The sequence below is a fragment of the Symsagittifera roscoffensis genome, chromosome 4 (genome assembly GCF_963678635.1).
Source record: "Symsagittifera roscoffensis chromosome 4, txSymRosc1.1, whole genome shotgun sequence".
NCBI classification, from domain to species: Eukaryota; Metazoa; Xenacoelomorpha; order Acoela; family Convolutidae; genus Symsagittifera; species Symsagittifera roscoffensis.
This window is the reverse complement of record NC_087065.1, coordinates 35,658,229-35,674,372: the sequence shown is the minus strand read 5'-3', so window position 1 is coordinate 35,674,372 and position 16,144 is coordinate 35,658,229. Positions and strand designations below refer to the sequence as shown.

The 16,144-nt window shown below is 37.3% G+C and overlaps 1 protein-coding gene across 1 annotated transcript in view; it reads right to left on the bottom strand.

Annotated features, from left to right (window-relative positions):
* LOC134843931 (galactosylgalactosylxylosylprotein 3-beta-glucuronosyltransferase 2-like) overlaps nucleotides 1–7,992 on the bottom strand; it is a 405,495-nt gene extending 397,503 nt beyond the window's left edge. Inside the window, exon 1 of the mRNA XM_063860284.1 lies at nucleotides 7,976–7,992. The gene's annotated coding sequence lies outside the window, so the exon portion shown is untranslated. The remainder of the gene's footprint in view (nucleotides 1–7,975) is intronic.
* Nucleotides 7,993–16,144: the final 8,152 nt, after the last annotated feature.

Below are 16,144 nucleotides of genomic sequence, written 5' to 3'. Positions count from 1 at the left end.
AGGTCGTATGTGTCTAAGATTGACGATGTTTTAATTGACCAATCTAAAAAACTCTCATGTTCAGAAGGTAGCTTGATATTTAGACCATCTATATTCAGTGGCAAGGAAGCGATGTCTCTAAGTTGATGGCTGCTATATCTTTAGCAATTGAATTTGGAATGAAAATTTCTCGTAGGCCTGCATGTTTTCTGTGGTATTGGGGGTAGTTTTAGCTAAAAACGATAGTTTTTCTGGTACTTTTTTGAAGTAACAGGAGTACATATTTCATGGCTATGTTTTCACGATCTTGCAATGTTTTTTCAGTATTTTGTTAGGTTCTAACTGAGTTTCTAAGAAAGTTTTCTTTTCAGTCTCGGATCCTATGACAGAATCAAGTAAATTGTCCTTTTTCTTCATTTCATTTTCGGTGTTTTTGAAGATTTTTAACGCCTCATTGTATTTTTCATCTTTTACAATGAGCTGGTTTTTCGATGCCTTTACAAGATATCCAAAATGTTTTCCGCGTTTGATAATATTGTCAAGAACTGTTCGCAGGCTTTTCAATTTTCCGACTGCGTTTCCACCGTCTGCATACCATTTTTGAACTAAGCTGTTGTCCCTGACTAGTTCTTTTAAAGATAAAATGGATAGCCAGTACAACGCCATTGCTAATGGGTCTCCTGATGGGTCTCCCGTAGCATCATAATAGGTCAATCTTTATGAGTTACTTTCAACTCCGGTTTGTTCTGGACAGGTGTTAGTTCTAAATCTGGTTGGCTTGATTCCCAACCATCTGACTCTCTTTTCTTATTTCCACTTTATACTTAACTCTTCCATATCTGGAAAATTCAGAGGATATTGACTGGATAATGTGATGAAGGGACTCCTGACTGTAACCTCGGTTACTATGATACTTTCGACCTTCTGATTACATGAAAAGAATTATCTTATCCAGTCAGTGTTTGAAGCCTTCCATCGGCGCGTAAGAATTTGTCAACCGACGAATAATAGTCCTTCCCTCAATGACAGAAGACATTTAGTGGCTTGTGGTCACTCAACGTCTTCTGTCATTCGTTGCCAACACCTACACGTTGACTGCGGTTTCAAAATGAGGCGGGGCGTCGGTTGGCAGTTGTTTTCCAAAAGTATCAACAATCTTGCCGATTTCGGTGTTAATATGTAGGCCCCGCCATATTTTGGAAGCAATCTTTTCTTTTTGGAATGGTTTAACCTTTTTCCTTCAGCTATCGCACTATCTAGTGTACAGAAACGGCGTAAAAGAGAACACTATTCGACTTAATTCTCATCCCATACAATCCACTTGATAAATAAACTTGTCACTCAACGTCTTTTGTCACTCAAAAGCGGACGATTGCCCGGTATGTACACCAGGAAGATAGTTTACTCCAACGGCTCAAAACTGAGATGGAGATATCCATGGATCTTGATAAGACGGCTCCTTTCGCATCGTTTGATTTGTGCTCAACAAATGACTGCTTCAAACTGATAAAATTGATGAGTGCGACACCCCCACTTCCTGACAAACTGTTTTGGAACACGCGGGAAGCCTCCTCCGACATGGAAAAAACTGTGCATTTGAAAGACTATTTTGTTGAGTGTCTATTTTCGATGATTAGGTGTCGGAAACTCAGCGAAAACATAATTATCATACAATTTGCCTGTAAGATTTTAGTTTTACGTTGAAGACGCTGAGATCTTCCTTAAAAAGTTCGTGATAGTGCAAAAGTCACAACAGATGAAGTTCCTCTTTTTTTTCTACGCTTTGATCCTCTGTACTTGTTACTGCTGTTTAGTTTCTTTTTACTTCCACTATTTAGTCGTGTGTCTGGCCTGACATCTGGAAATGTGCCATACTCAAAATTGGGAATAAGAAAAGTGTGACCAATTATCGCCCTTTGAGTAAAATACCAAAGATATCTTTGATTTTTAACGTTTGCCGTTCAACCACAGATAAAAAAAATGCGATCAAAAATATGTAAAAGACAACATGGCTTCTTGTCTGGAAGATCTACTAGTACTCAGCTTATTTTCTTTGTTGAACAGTTATATTTAGGAAAAGATAATAATCTGGATGTCAGTTGTCTTTACTTCGAGTTCCAAGAAGCATTTGCTTCAGTTTTCCTCAAAACTCTTCTCGGAAAATGATTCTTATCGGCTTTTGATAAGAATGGTTCTTATCGGCTTTGAATTGGATGACAGTGAGTTACTTGCAATAAACCCTAGTGAATGTGATATCCAATTGAATATTATTATTTTTATCAGTTGGGCGCAATGTAACAATCTGCAGGTGCACCACGACAAAACAAAATTAATAGTGTGGTCCGGCTCACCTCCAGAACTGTTTTTGAAAGAAGAAACATTTTCCTCAGTTGATGATGTGAAAGATATTGAAACTTATATTGACAAAAATCTAAATTGGACATCTCATATTGATTGCAAGTTTTCAAGTCCGTGGAAAATAGTCCGTGATTTTTGATAATTTGTCTAGAAAACGACATTTTACCTAATTTTTTGAGGTTCAACGTACCGCAAAATGGGGTGTTTTCGAACCAAGCGGTACAGAGTTTTCAGACAAAACTTCTAAGAACGGAGATTAACAAGGCAAGGACAGATGAGAAAACGTTGAAGTCAAACTACAAAGGGCGAGAGGCGCAGTACAGAGGGTAGATGAGAAGTTTTGGCCTTTGGTAATTAAGTACTTATGTCTTATGGGACAAAGACAAACAACAACAGTCAAAGAGACCCATCAGAAGAAGCTAATGAAACTATCAGAAAGGCAAGACCGACCTCTAGGGAAGCAAGGTGAGGGTTCGGTAAAAGCTCTTGAGGATGTTGAATTACCAATTTGGGTACAACAAATGTTGGCATTAGTGCCGAAACATCCCGTCAGGGATAAATGTAATGAGACACACTTTCTCGCCGATATTGACATTTTTTGATCTTATCTCAAAATTCGTAAAGTCCTTTGGGAGGCCATTTGTGAGATTGAAGCTGTGGCAAAAGCCTATGCTAAAAGGGTGAAACAAACACCATCTGACAAGGTCGTTGAGAAGGCCCGAAAGTATCTGAAGAGTAATGGAATAGTTGCGGTACCATATGATGAGGGCGTGGGTTTTCGTGTAATGAGGAAGGACACCTATGAGAACAAGTTGTCTGACAAATTAGATTCAAGTCAATCGAGCGAAAGTAAAAGAAAAAGTGATGCAACTATTTTGAAGGTAGAAAGAGACATCAATAAGGAGTTGTTGGCTATGAGGAAAAAAGACGAAATAGGTGAGAATCTCTACACAAGGAAGAGTTCTACTGGTGCGCAGCCCGCCAGGCTTTATGTGCTGGCAAAGGCGCATAAAGAGAATACCCTATTAAGACCTCTCATTGCCTGGTAGCTCGTACTACAACTTGAACAAAGTTCTTGCAAAATTTTTCGAGAAAAATGAGGGCGCAAACATCGAAACCAACTCACTAGATGTGAGAGAAGTCTTAGAGAGCATTAGTCTTGAGCCCAATGAAAATTTGATATCTCTAGATGTGAAGAATTTGCATACATAAGATCCACTCAAAGAAGCAATAGACATAGCTCTGAGAAAACTGTATGAGCAAGCCGAACCACCATCAATTGCTAGGAAACGATGAAGAAACTGTTGAACATGGCAGTTAGTCAAGTTCTTTGCAAGTGCAATGAAACATGGTACGTTCAGAAAGATCGTTTGGCAATGGGGGCATCTCTTGCCGTTATTTTAGAAAATCTTTGACTTGAGCAGTACGAAACAACTGCACTATCGAGGGATTTTAAAAGATCTTAAGGGATCGAAAAAGATCTTAACGGAATATGTCGCGTGTGCAATAAGAAGGTCAATCAGGTCAACATGTGTAGAATTTGAACGCTGATTGATCTGGTATCACATAAAATACGGTGATATATCAGATGATCAGTATCGATATTTAAGTGAAACCGTCTGGTACTGTAGAAAAGGCTTCGAGATAAGAGAGAAAAATAAGTCAGAGCAGCAAGCTAATTTATTTCTCCGTTACGTTGACGATATATTGAAAACAGTGAAGGGTGATTCTGAAAAGGTGCTACGGGCTGCAAACTTACTACATCCAAATTTACAGTTCACAACAGAGACACCGAACACAAAAGGGAAATTGACGCAATAGAATCTTCTCTTGGGATACACTCAGTTTTCACGGGTGTCACACATAAGCGATCGCAGCTTGATTACTTTATGGTATCGCAGAAGGCACAAGTGAAGCAATGCTTCTCTATGAAGACTATAAAGAAGACAGACCATTTAGCACTTGTTGTCGAACCTAGAGTTCCCATACCTACAGTAAGACGTAAAGTGTCTTTCAATGACCAGTAACATCACAAAAGATGCATGGTAGTCGGTTACGGAGTTTAACGGAGTAACAGGTACGCTGAGGTAAGATATCTTTCAAAAGACGAGATGGTGTAGAAACTATTCGCTCATAAAGTTTTCGATCACAATCTGCAATTATCTTTTTGACCGGAGTGAAGGTCTGTATGATTTCCATTCGTGTCGTTCTACGCTGTATTGCATCTATTTTATTCAGAAGATAGGCAGGTGAGCCTCCCAAGCGGACGCTCCGTAAAAAATATGTGGTTTCACCAAAGCTTCGTATAAAAGATCCAGCTCACTCTTGTCGTACCCCAACTGTTTGAGTCTCAAAAGCAAATACACATTCGTTGAAAACTTTTTGACAAATTTTTCAATGTGGGGTTTAAAAGAGAAACTTTTATCAATGTGTAGCCCAAGTTTTTTCAATTCTTTTTCAACTTTGACACCAGGAATGGCAGCCACTGATGCTGAGCGAGAGAATAGGACTTGAATTTCTTTCGACTTCGACGTGTTCAAAACAAAGTTGTTTATACTGCACCATGTAGATATTTGTCGAATAACTGCTTGGGCATCACTTGAGTTGTTTTTTGCCTCCCACGCATTGGTTGTTGTCATCAGCGAACTTGACTGGAACATACCGCTCAGCTTCCACTACTCGATCACTGTAGGCAGCGTTGAAGCATGGGGGCCCTAGCACCGTTCCTTGAGGCACACCACTGTTGGTTGTTCTCATTTGTGAACCTTCATTGTCTTTTGCCACATTTTGTTGCCTTCCCGTGAGAAAATTCGTTAATAGATTGATAATGAAGGGACCCATGCTAGGCATTTCAGATACTTTCTTGATTATGAGTTTTTGCGGAGCTCTATCAAATTCTTTGCTCAGGTCTAAAGAAGTAAGGCGAACGTAGTCACAACTAACTCCGTCAAAAGCTTTGCAAGGGTTGTTAACGTATCAGTACGGCTTGTGTTGAAGAGTTTTTTCTAAATCCGTATTGGTCCGGTGGCAGCCATGAGTAGTACTTTCTCAAAATGAAGTTATCAAAAATAAGTCTTTCAAAGTGCCGTGCGAGCACGGGAGTGATGGCTACGGGCCTCAGATCGTCCAGCAATGTTATTTTACCAATTTTCGGTATCGGGCAGATTTTCGATAATTTGAAAATTGATGGGAACACTGATGTCCTTATGCAGTTGTTCTATATCTTCAGTGAAGGTTCTGCTAAGTTGTGTGCGTTATCTTTCAGCAGGTAGTAAGGTATGCCATCATGATCAGTAGCAGTCTTTTTCATTCTCAGCAGTGAATAGTAAACTTGATGCAGCGTAAGTTCCGGAGGAGTGATTGGTGAAGTATCCAAAGGAAGCAGCTCTTCATAATTTAGAGAGGTCGAAACTTGTTTGTTTCAAGTCGAAGTGCTTGTTAGTTTCATCGCGAAAAAATTAATGACAGGAGAATTTGCTTGCTGTTTACCGGTGTAATATTTGACTAGGTTCCACCATGTCCCCGAGACCGAGTTTGCTTTACGATCCTTAATATTCTGATACATCAGATGCTTTATCTTAGAGTTCATTTCCTCCGCATTAGTGAACTTCTTAGATTTCAAGAGCTTCGATTTCTTTTTGAGGAGCAGCTTGATCATTGGGGACACATGGGGTGGGTCTTTGTCAATCATCTTGATTTTCTTCACGGGGCAGTTCTCGTTGAGCAGGGTACTAAGTGCTTCGAGCAGTGCTCTGGTTGCTTCATTGGGATCATCAATTTTCGAGACCTCGGAAAAATCGAATATATCCATCGCTAGATTCAGAGCTTGGATTTTTGCGCCCGCTGGTCTCTCACAAAACGAAATCTTTTGTTCGGTTTATAATTGGTCGCTGGTTCACAAATTATACCCGCGTGGTCTGTTGAGAAAGAGACATCAAAGGTGTATTCGACATGTAGTAGGCTGGGTAAGTTGTGAATATGAAATCTAATTGCGAGTTTTTGTGGAACATGCCATGGTAGAGACTGTCTAGAGCTGTTGCCTCTGTGATCAGCTTGACGTCAAAATCATTGAAATCACCAGCCAGAGTAATAACTGTCTCCACGTCTTCAGATAGAAGCTGATCGTACACTGAAAGAATCTGTTCTGTATAGAGATCGACTTTGTTGACGGATGGGAGGTAGTATGCAACTCCAAACACAATTTTTTTCCGCTGCAGGACTGTTGAGAACCATAGCATTTCGGTGCCTTGACTCTCGTACTCCAGTAGCGTAAGCTCAATTGAAATTCTCACATATGCTGCTACGCCTCCGCCGTGACTTTTTTCAGAACTGTCAGTGTTTCTGTTTTTCCGAACAAGTGTGTACTTTGGGATACACACATAAGCTGAGACGATACTTTCGTTCAACCAAGTTTCTCTCACAAGACAGATAGCTACAGACTTCTGGTACAGATCAAGACCTAAACTTGTCGAAGCTCCGGGTTTTTTGAGGGATCTTGCATTTATCAGCATCACCTTGAATGACTTTTGAGAGATACTACTCGTTAGTCATTGTCCCAGAGCCCATTGCCCGTCACTCTTGACTTCCAATTGAGCTTTCTGATTCTTTAATTATTCCTGCTTTCCCCATTCAGGATTAACTCTTTTCTTTTCTTTAGAGCAGCTTGCTCGAGTTCAACTTCTTTAGCAGAAAGATCAGGCGAAAGAAAAATCTTTTTTCATAGCTTCTCAGTTTGGCCAGAAATGCCAAAACCATCCGCTTGGCGAAGGAAGAGTCTAGGGTAACCAACATTGTTCTTGTTCTTCCCTCAGCTGGAATTCCCAATCAAGTATCTTTCCCTCATCTTCCATATGATCAAGCAATTTTTGATCCTCTTCTTTGTCAATTTTCATCATTTCATTCATAAGCCCGCGGGGCTCAGGCAAGCCTCGTATACGCACTGCTTTATCATCTGCTAGTCTGCTTTCTTGTGCCGGAGACACTCGTGCACGAGCGCTATCAGCTGATTCTGCGATGTTCGGTGCACTCGTCCCAACAGTAAGTTCTCCCATTGATTCTTTATTTCCGTCTACGATGTCTGATTTCCAGCTAGTTTCGACTCCAGGTGTTGTCTCGACAAACGCTCTGTTCAGATCAACCACTGTTTGTCTCATTTCAGCAATACTCTCGTTTATTTCTTCTCTTTTTTTCCCGAAAAAAAGGTTCATCTGGGCAATGGTTTCTCTCAACAGAAATTCAAGCGTTTTCTTGCTTGTTATCGAAGCAAAGGCAAAAAGCACTGCTCAGGGAGCATTCAGAAGCTCTGAGACGGTTGGATAAGGTTGCTCTCCAAAAGGCGACTGGGGGGGGGGTTGCTTGTTGCCATTTGAGACGGTTCTTATAACGGCGTTGCTCACTGTAGCTATGGATCAATCAGTTGGGTATTACACCCAGTAAGTTCCAGTTCTGGAGTTGGAGAAGGAGCCCCAACAGCAGTTGATGTTCTGGTCAGATCGCAGTTGGGATAGACCACTGCGCCACGCGGGCACTCTTAAAGACCGCTTCGCGCTAATGATGTGTGATCGACCAGTCCAATTGTAATTCGGAATTAGGAGCGCGCCACGGCTCGCTCGCTGCACTTCGACATCAATCTGAAACTATTTAATAAGTTTATCACAGCAATTAGGTAGTTAGACGTTGATCTCTGTTGCAGGATCAACGTCTACTTGCAAATGTGACCACTGCAAAAGTAAAGTGAAACACGATGATGTATCAGCTATTGGGTGGGAGAAATGTGGAAAATGTTTTCATGGAGCGTGTGTTTCTCTGTCAGCTGACAAAGTATCGTGGATGGGTAAAATCGAAAATTGCATTTGGATTTTTGACAACTGCCTAGAAGTGGATATCTTCAAATACGAAGCTAAGTTTTGTACCATTTTTAACAAGGCAACCGATTTGATTAATAACATTAAATCTACAGTTTTATCTACTCTTGAATGTGAAATACCGCGTATTAATGAAAAATCTTACCTGGACAAATAAACAAAAATATAGTAAAGGCATTCAGTGTCAATCTACCTTCCTATCGTGATGTATTCACTAATGGAAATGGCAATACTAAGACACCACCTGCCGACATACAAAAAAATGTGAACCAATTTGTTATCAACGGTGTGCCTGAGTTGGGTAATACCTTCGATGCTCGTGTCAAATCTTATGCCAATATTATTGCGGAAATAATGCAGTATATGGGTCTAAATTCTGAAAATAACATTACTTCAGCTCGAAGACTTGGGAAATCTCAAACAGCCAATAATGAACGTCGCACGTGTCGCCCATTATTGATTGCGACGAATAACGCTCACTTCATGGATCGCTGTTTCGCCAGAAGCAGTCATTTGAAGGATTTTCGCATTCCTGTGTACGTTAAAAGTTTTCTTTCGAGCTCGGACAGGGAAATCGAAAAGAAAGTTCTTGCCAAAAGATATGAGATGATAAATGTGGAAAACAAGGAAAAAAAGACTTCCGAATTAAACAACTACAGTTATTTTATAAGGTCAAAATGTCAACTTAAAATGAAATGCTTGAGTATAATATAAATTGCATACTTCTGAATTGCCAATCCATATGCAGTCGCGAGAAACGACAAATTCTTTTTCAACTACTAACTTTCAACAACATTTCCATTGCTTTTCTTACCAAAACTTGGTTATCCAGCGAAATTGTAAATTCCGAAATTTGCCAAAGCTCCTCCTTCCAAATTGCATCAAGATGTGACCGTAATAATGGTGAACACAGCGGCGTTCTTATTATATCGGATAACAAAAACCTTACTATTAGCGACCTTTCTATTCCCGATTTTCCATTCTCTTTTGCATGTGGTGTTTCCTCTAACACAAGTATGTTGTTCTTCCTCGTAATCTAGGATCTTGATTCTAATTCCCGTTATCATGGGTCGATTGGTAGCCTTACAGCATGCCTATCAGCTTACAGTCATTACATCTCACAACTATGGTGCAAATTTTGATGTTTTCTTTTTGGGTGATTTTAATTTACCAGGAATCAACTGGCAAACAAATACTGGAACAACGACATTCGAAAGAGCTTTCTTAGATAAGATCAGTGATTTTGGGCTAAACCAGTTCATGAATGAACCAACTCACGTGAAAGGGAACTGTTTGATCTAATTTTTGGGACAGCTGATTCTCTTCCTTTCAGTAACCCAAAAACTAGATTATCGGATCACTTTCCTGTTATCTTTGAAGTTGAAATTTTATCGTCCATCAAGTCTGTCAGTAATATTGATAATATTTCCAAATCAATTTTATCCAAAAAAATGTTTAATACAAACTTGAACAATTTATATAACTCATTCAGCAACCAAGCGATCTCTAACTTTCCTTCTTATTGGTATTCTCTAGTACACGCAGCTCTTTCATCCGCTTCCAAACGTAAACGTCAAAAAAGTTTACTAATGCCACATTATTATTCATCTCACACAATGCATCTCATAAATATGCGAGCTTCAAATAAAAGAAAACTTATAGAAATTTAAGTTAATCCCTTAGACAACTGAGATTAAATACTGATCTATCTGACGCTTTTGAGCTTGATAAATTAATATACGTAGAAAGTTTCCATACTCAAGACTCAAACCACTGTTTTCAGTCTCTTAGATCCTTACGCCAAGGCTCTTCATATCCCTCTGTCATGAAATTAGGTGAGAAAACTGCTACAACGCCCGAATCTAAGGCACAATTGTTTAACGAGTTTTTTGGATCAGTCTTTGGTCCGAAAATTATCACTGATATTATGTTTCCTTACTCTGAAATCTTCCACCTGGAAGATGTTTTGATTACAAACACTGGTTCAAAAGACGTCTAGTCTAGAAGCTTGTGATGATAGCTGCTCAATGGGATCTGATGCGTTACCATCTTTTGTCATGAAACATTGCTCCAATTTTCTGTCCCCAGCGATATGCACTTTGTTTAATTCAATCGTTTCTAGTTGTTTCTGGCCATCTGAAAGGAAACTATCACATGTTACACCCTTTTACAAGTTAGCATCATCAAGTCATATCACAAACTATCGACCAATCAGTATTTTACCAAAATTGTCGGTGATTTTTGAGCGCATCTTGTTTGATTACATTTATCCTAAAGCCATGAAGATCAATAAACCACAGCAAGATGGATTCATGAAATCTCGAAGTACTGTATCGCAGATAATAATTTATTTGGATCTTATTTATGCTAACCTTGATAACAACCTTCCATGTTTATCTATCTATTTTGACATACAAAAGTCATTTGATTCAGTGCCCCATCATTTACTCTTAACAAAACTATGTACGCTTGGCTTTGTTTTTGATTGCATTAATCTGCTGACATTGTATCTTATTGACAGACGTCAATGCGTTAAGTTAGAAAACTCCCTATCCATTGTTATAGATGTTACTTCTGGTGTCCCTCAGGGTAGCGTTCTGGGTCCTTTCTTCTTTTTGTTATTTATTGATGATCTTCCTGATGAAGTTGTTCATAGTGTTTATTTTATGTTTTGCAATGACTTAAAACTACACTCAAGTTCATCGCCTGAAAATACTCAATGTGATATTAACACACTTTCTGAATGGGCAAATTTATATGGACTTTCATTTCATCCTTCAAAAACCAAGACTTTGAGTTTTGGCTATCCACAATACACTTTTACAATGGATAACGTTTCATTAGAATTTGTTGAGGTTATTAAAGATTTGGGCTTGATTATCAACAACAAACTTAATTGGAATTTGCATATTGACCTCAAACTTGCCAAAAGCAACAAAACTTTTAACTTTCTACGGAGAAATGTGCCTTTTCAAGTTAAACAGCAGTGTAAACTTTTTTCTATCGATCATTAATTCTATCCGTGTTACTTTTTAGCTCCACTGCATATTCATTTTCAATAAACAGCCTTCGCAGACTTGAAAGTTTTCAAAAACGCGTTCTTAATGGGTGTCAAACTCAAATGAATATGACAAATGCCTACAGATGCACATTATGCTTCCTATCTGCTTTGAACTTATTCGTACTGATGTCATTTTGTTATATAAAATTTGGCACAAAAAAGTCGACATCACGGTTGAATTGGAATTGATCAAGTTCATAAACTCTACTCGTTCTGCTATTACAAATCAGTTTGCATTTAAACATTCAAGACGATTCAAATCTAACAACAACTTCTTCATCAGAGCTGTCATACTGCAAACGAACTTATAAAACTGAAAATCTTAAACTTTGAATCTACCCTACCCATTTTCTCAAGAGACCTTAAAACGTATCTGGCTCAAAAACGAGCTTCTTTCAACCTAAACAACTCGTGTACTTTCTGTATCAAATGTTTTTGTTTAAATTGCCGATCATAGTTTGCTAGTATTTTGTTCTGTATTGTTAGGTTCATCGATCTATACGTTCCACTTAGCATCTATTGTACTTCTTTAACTGTGAATTTAAGTCTTTTACTACTACTACTACTACTACTACTACTACTACTATTGCAACCGGGTACTAGACTTTTTTCCCGTAAACAACTTTGACCACAGGATCTTGACTTCTAGAAGTGAAGATCCAACTTCAATTCTAGAAGTGAATTCATGTGGACAACTTCTAGATGGTCTTCAATTCTTGAGATTTATGAACTTCAAAGAAAAAAACTTATCAGTTAGCTAGTAATCAGTTCAAGCCCGTTTCAGGTTGTAATAATCTTTAAAAAAAATTTCATTTTTTTTGGGTTCCTGGTTTTGACCCCAGTTTCGATCATTCGAACTTCTTTTTTTTAAATTGCATTTTTATCTAGTGAGGTTTTTATTTATAATTTTGTAAAGTGGGTTTTGTTCCAATTTAAATAGTTTTTACCAGAACTGAATTTCCACCAACTTGTAAATTTACCGTAGCTGATTTAGAATTTATTTTAAAATATTCAAACTGTTTCAATTTATGTTATTTCAAGTTAGTCAATTTTTTTTGCGTAGTTTTGAGGGCAATGTATATCCATTTGGGATTTTAAATTTCAGTTTGGGTGGGTCGTAGAAAAAAAGTTATGTGAAAATTTTTATGAAAACATTTTTGATTTCAGCTTCACAGGTTTCGACCCTAAGTTTGTCGCCTTTGTTGCCGCTCTGTAGACAATTTCCTTTTTACGGGCTGTTTGTGTACTTCATCTTATGCAAATACAAAGTTTTTGTAGCTGGAGTTTTTTCAGGTTATGATAAGTTATTCTTTCAAGTATTTTTTTGTCCAACAAAAAGGGTATTCTAAAAAGTTCGCCACTGTGTTTGAAATTTTTAGAATACCCAGAAATTCTCAATCCTGTGGTTGGGTGCTGTGAGTGTACTCACAGGAGATACAAATGTAGGATCAGCCCAACACCTGATTTCTTGGATTACAACAAGGATTGAGTGTAAGTTAATTTAAAATCTCTAATTATTTATACATGTTTTGTTGTTTATACTCAAAGTTGATCTCGAAGACTATAAGATAATTACTGTAATTTAGTATTGAAAACGTTTGTCAAAGAAGGACTTTTTGACCAACTTATTGCTCTAAATGTTCAATTATTATGATGTTCCCGGGTTGCCCCGTTTCTATCCTTAATCTGGGTAAATTTTGGTTTTACCCGGATTACGGATTTTTGCACCTTTTGTCAGCTTTTTTTGACACTATGCAAAGTGAAGATTTCTCCCGCCTGTCAAGGCGCTTGCATGATTGTCAAAGTTATTTAATGCATTGACAGTTCTCAGACATCATAAATTAGGAATGACATTTGCCAAAATAGTTGAATTTTTTATCTTTAGAATTTACTAACAAGGAAACTTCCGTTTCCCTACACAAATCTTGCGTCTAATTGCTACTATTCGAATGCCTTTAATTTCCGAGATGTGGCGTGTATTGTCATTCAAAATGTTATCAAAGAGCTTAGATATAAAAACTTCCAAAATTAAAGTTCCCATCTCAATAGTGAGGCTGAGTTCAGGTTTTCTGTTCTCAAGGGTTTCGAATCATGCCTCCAATTGTGACTGCTCAAATCTTCGTAGTTTTCGAGATATGACGTTTTTATGATTTTTCTAAAATTTTCAGAAAACTTAGATTTTTTTAAATTGCATTTTTATCTAGTGAGGTTTTTATTTAAAATTTTGTAAAGTGGGTTTTGTTCCAATTTAAATAGTTTTTACCAGAACTGAATTTCCACCAACTTGTAAATTTACCGTAGCTGATTTTGAATTTATTTTAAAAAATTCAAACTGTTTCAATTTATGTTATTTCAAGTTAGTCATTTTTTTTGCGTAGTTTTGAGGGCAACGTATATCCATTTGGGATTTTAAATTTCAGTTTGGGTGGGTCGTAGAAAAAAAGTTATGTGAAAATTTTTATGAAAACATTTTTGATTTCAGCTTCACAGGTTTCGACCCTAAGTTTGTCGCCTTTGTTGCCGCTCTGTAGACAATTTCCTTTTTACGGGCTGTTTGTGTACTTCATCTTATGCAAATACGAAGTTTTTGTAGCTGGAGTTTTTTCAGGTTATGATAAGTTATTCTTTCAAGTATTTTTTTGTCCAACAAAAAGGGTATTCTAAAAAGTTCGCCACTGTGTTTGAAATTTTTAGAATACCCAGAAATTCTCAATCCTGTGGTTGGGTGCTGTGCGTGTAATCACAGGAGATACAAATGTAGGATCAGTCCAACACCTGATTTCTTGGATTACAACAAGGATTGAGTGTAAGTTAATTTAAAATCTCTAATTATTTATACATGTTTTGTTATTTATACTCAAAGTTGATCTCGAAGACTATAAGATAATTACTGTAATTTAGTATTGAAAACGTTTGTGAAAGAAGGACTTTTGACCAACTTATTGCTCTGAATGTTCAATTATTATGATGTTCCCGGGTTGCCCCGTTTCTATCCTTAATCTGGGTAAATTTTGGTTTTACCCGGATTACGGATTTTTGCACCTTTTGTCAGTTTTTTTTGACACTATGCAAAGTGAAGATTTCTCCCGCCTGTCAAGGCGCTTGCATGATTGTCAAAGTTATTTAATGCATTGACAGTTCTCAGACATCATAAATTAGGAATGACATTTGCCAAAATAGTTGAATTTTTTATCTTTAGAATTTACTAACAAGGAAACTTCCGTTTCCCTACACAAATCTTGCGTCTAATTGCTACTATTCGAATGCTTTTAATTTCCGAGATGTGGCGTGTATTGTCATTCAAAATGTTATCAAAGAGCTTAGATATAAAAACTTCCAAAATTAAAGTTCCCATCTCAATAGTGAGGCTGAGTTCAGGTTTTCTGTTCTCAAGGGTTTCGAATCATGCCTCCAATTGTGACTGCTCAAATCTTCGTAGTTTTCGAGATATGACGTTTTTATGATTTTTCTAAAATTTTCAGAAAACTTAGATTTTTTTAAATTGCATTTTTATCTAGTGAGGTTTTTATTTATAATTTTGTAAAGTGGGTTGTGTTCCATTTTATATAATTTTTACCAGAACTGAAACTTCACAAATTTGTATATTTACCGTGTCTGATTTTGAGTTTATTTTAAAATATTCAAACTGTTTCAATTTATGTTACTTCAACTTAGTCATTTTAAATTGCGTAGTTTTGAGGGCAAAGTATATCCATTTGGGATTATGTATTTCAGTTTGGGTGATCGTAAAAAATGTTATGTGAAATTTTTTATGACAACATTTTTGTTTTCAGCTTCACAGGTTTCGACTCTAAGTTTGTTGCCGCTCTGTAGACAATTTCCATTTTATTGGCTGTTTGTTTACTTCATCTTTTACAAATATGAAGTTTTTGTAGCTGTAGTTTTTAACTTTTGTTAAGTTATTTTTCAAGTAATTTTTTTCCAACAAAATTTATCAGGTTTTCTTTTGACATCTGTTTTTGTTTCATTCACTGTTTTGTATCGCAATGTGTTTTGTAGCGCAAAAAATTGCTCTTGCTTTAATTTTGAACCTTAACAAACAACTTCAGGTTGCTTCCCGCATGAGTTGGATGTAACGCGGTCACTTTTGCACCCTTGAAACCCGGCAACTACTTTTTTCAGTATATGTGAAATTGAATTTTATTCCCATTTAAAATTGCATTGTGGGACTTTCGTTTGTCTGCTCAATTTTTGCCGGCTTAGGCGCCACATCTCTGATTTATCTTGCGCTGTAGGCAAAATGGTAGTTGCAAGTTTTGTTCATTCTAGTTTCATTTTTTAATGTCTATTAAATCAATGTTGTTTTCGACTCAACTGGTTTGTGCTCAAGATCGTCGGCTTTGTTTCCGATTTGTAAAAGTTTTGTTCAGTTGGTAATTTAAATTTTTTAGTTGCCTTCCGACCGTTTTTTTTGTTGACTTTTCTCGAGAACTCCCCTCCCAATTCTGAGATTTTGGGTTCAATCTAAATAACGGTTTTAAGTTTAAATTTGTTTCGACATGTGTTGTATCGCTAGTGGTGCAAAGCTCCTCTCAGCCTATGATAAAGTTTCTGGTTCTAAAAATTTGTCCGGATAACTGTATTGATGCGTAACTGAGACGGCAAGGCAAATTAATCGGCGCACAGCTAATCTATTATCTATCTATTATATATTTAAATGCGGGCTTCACTATCTCGCCATGTTTAAGCTTTTTCAACGTATTATTTTTGCATGTTTAAGCTGTATCGTATATTGCAATGGTTAAGATTTTTTTTTCGATTTTCCAATTTGATTTTAGTGGTTATTTTATCGAGTTCAAATTAAGCAGCCCAATATCGAAATAGGGATTGCAAATTTGGCCTCCAATTTTGAATGCCCGAA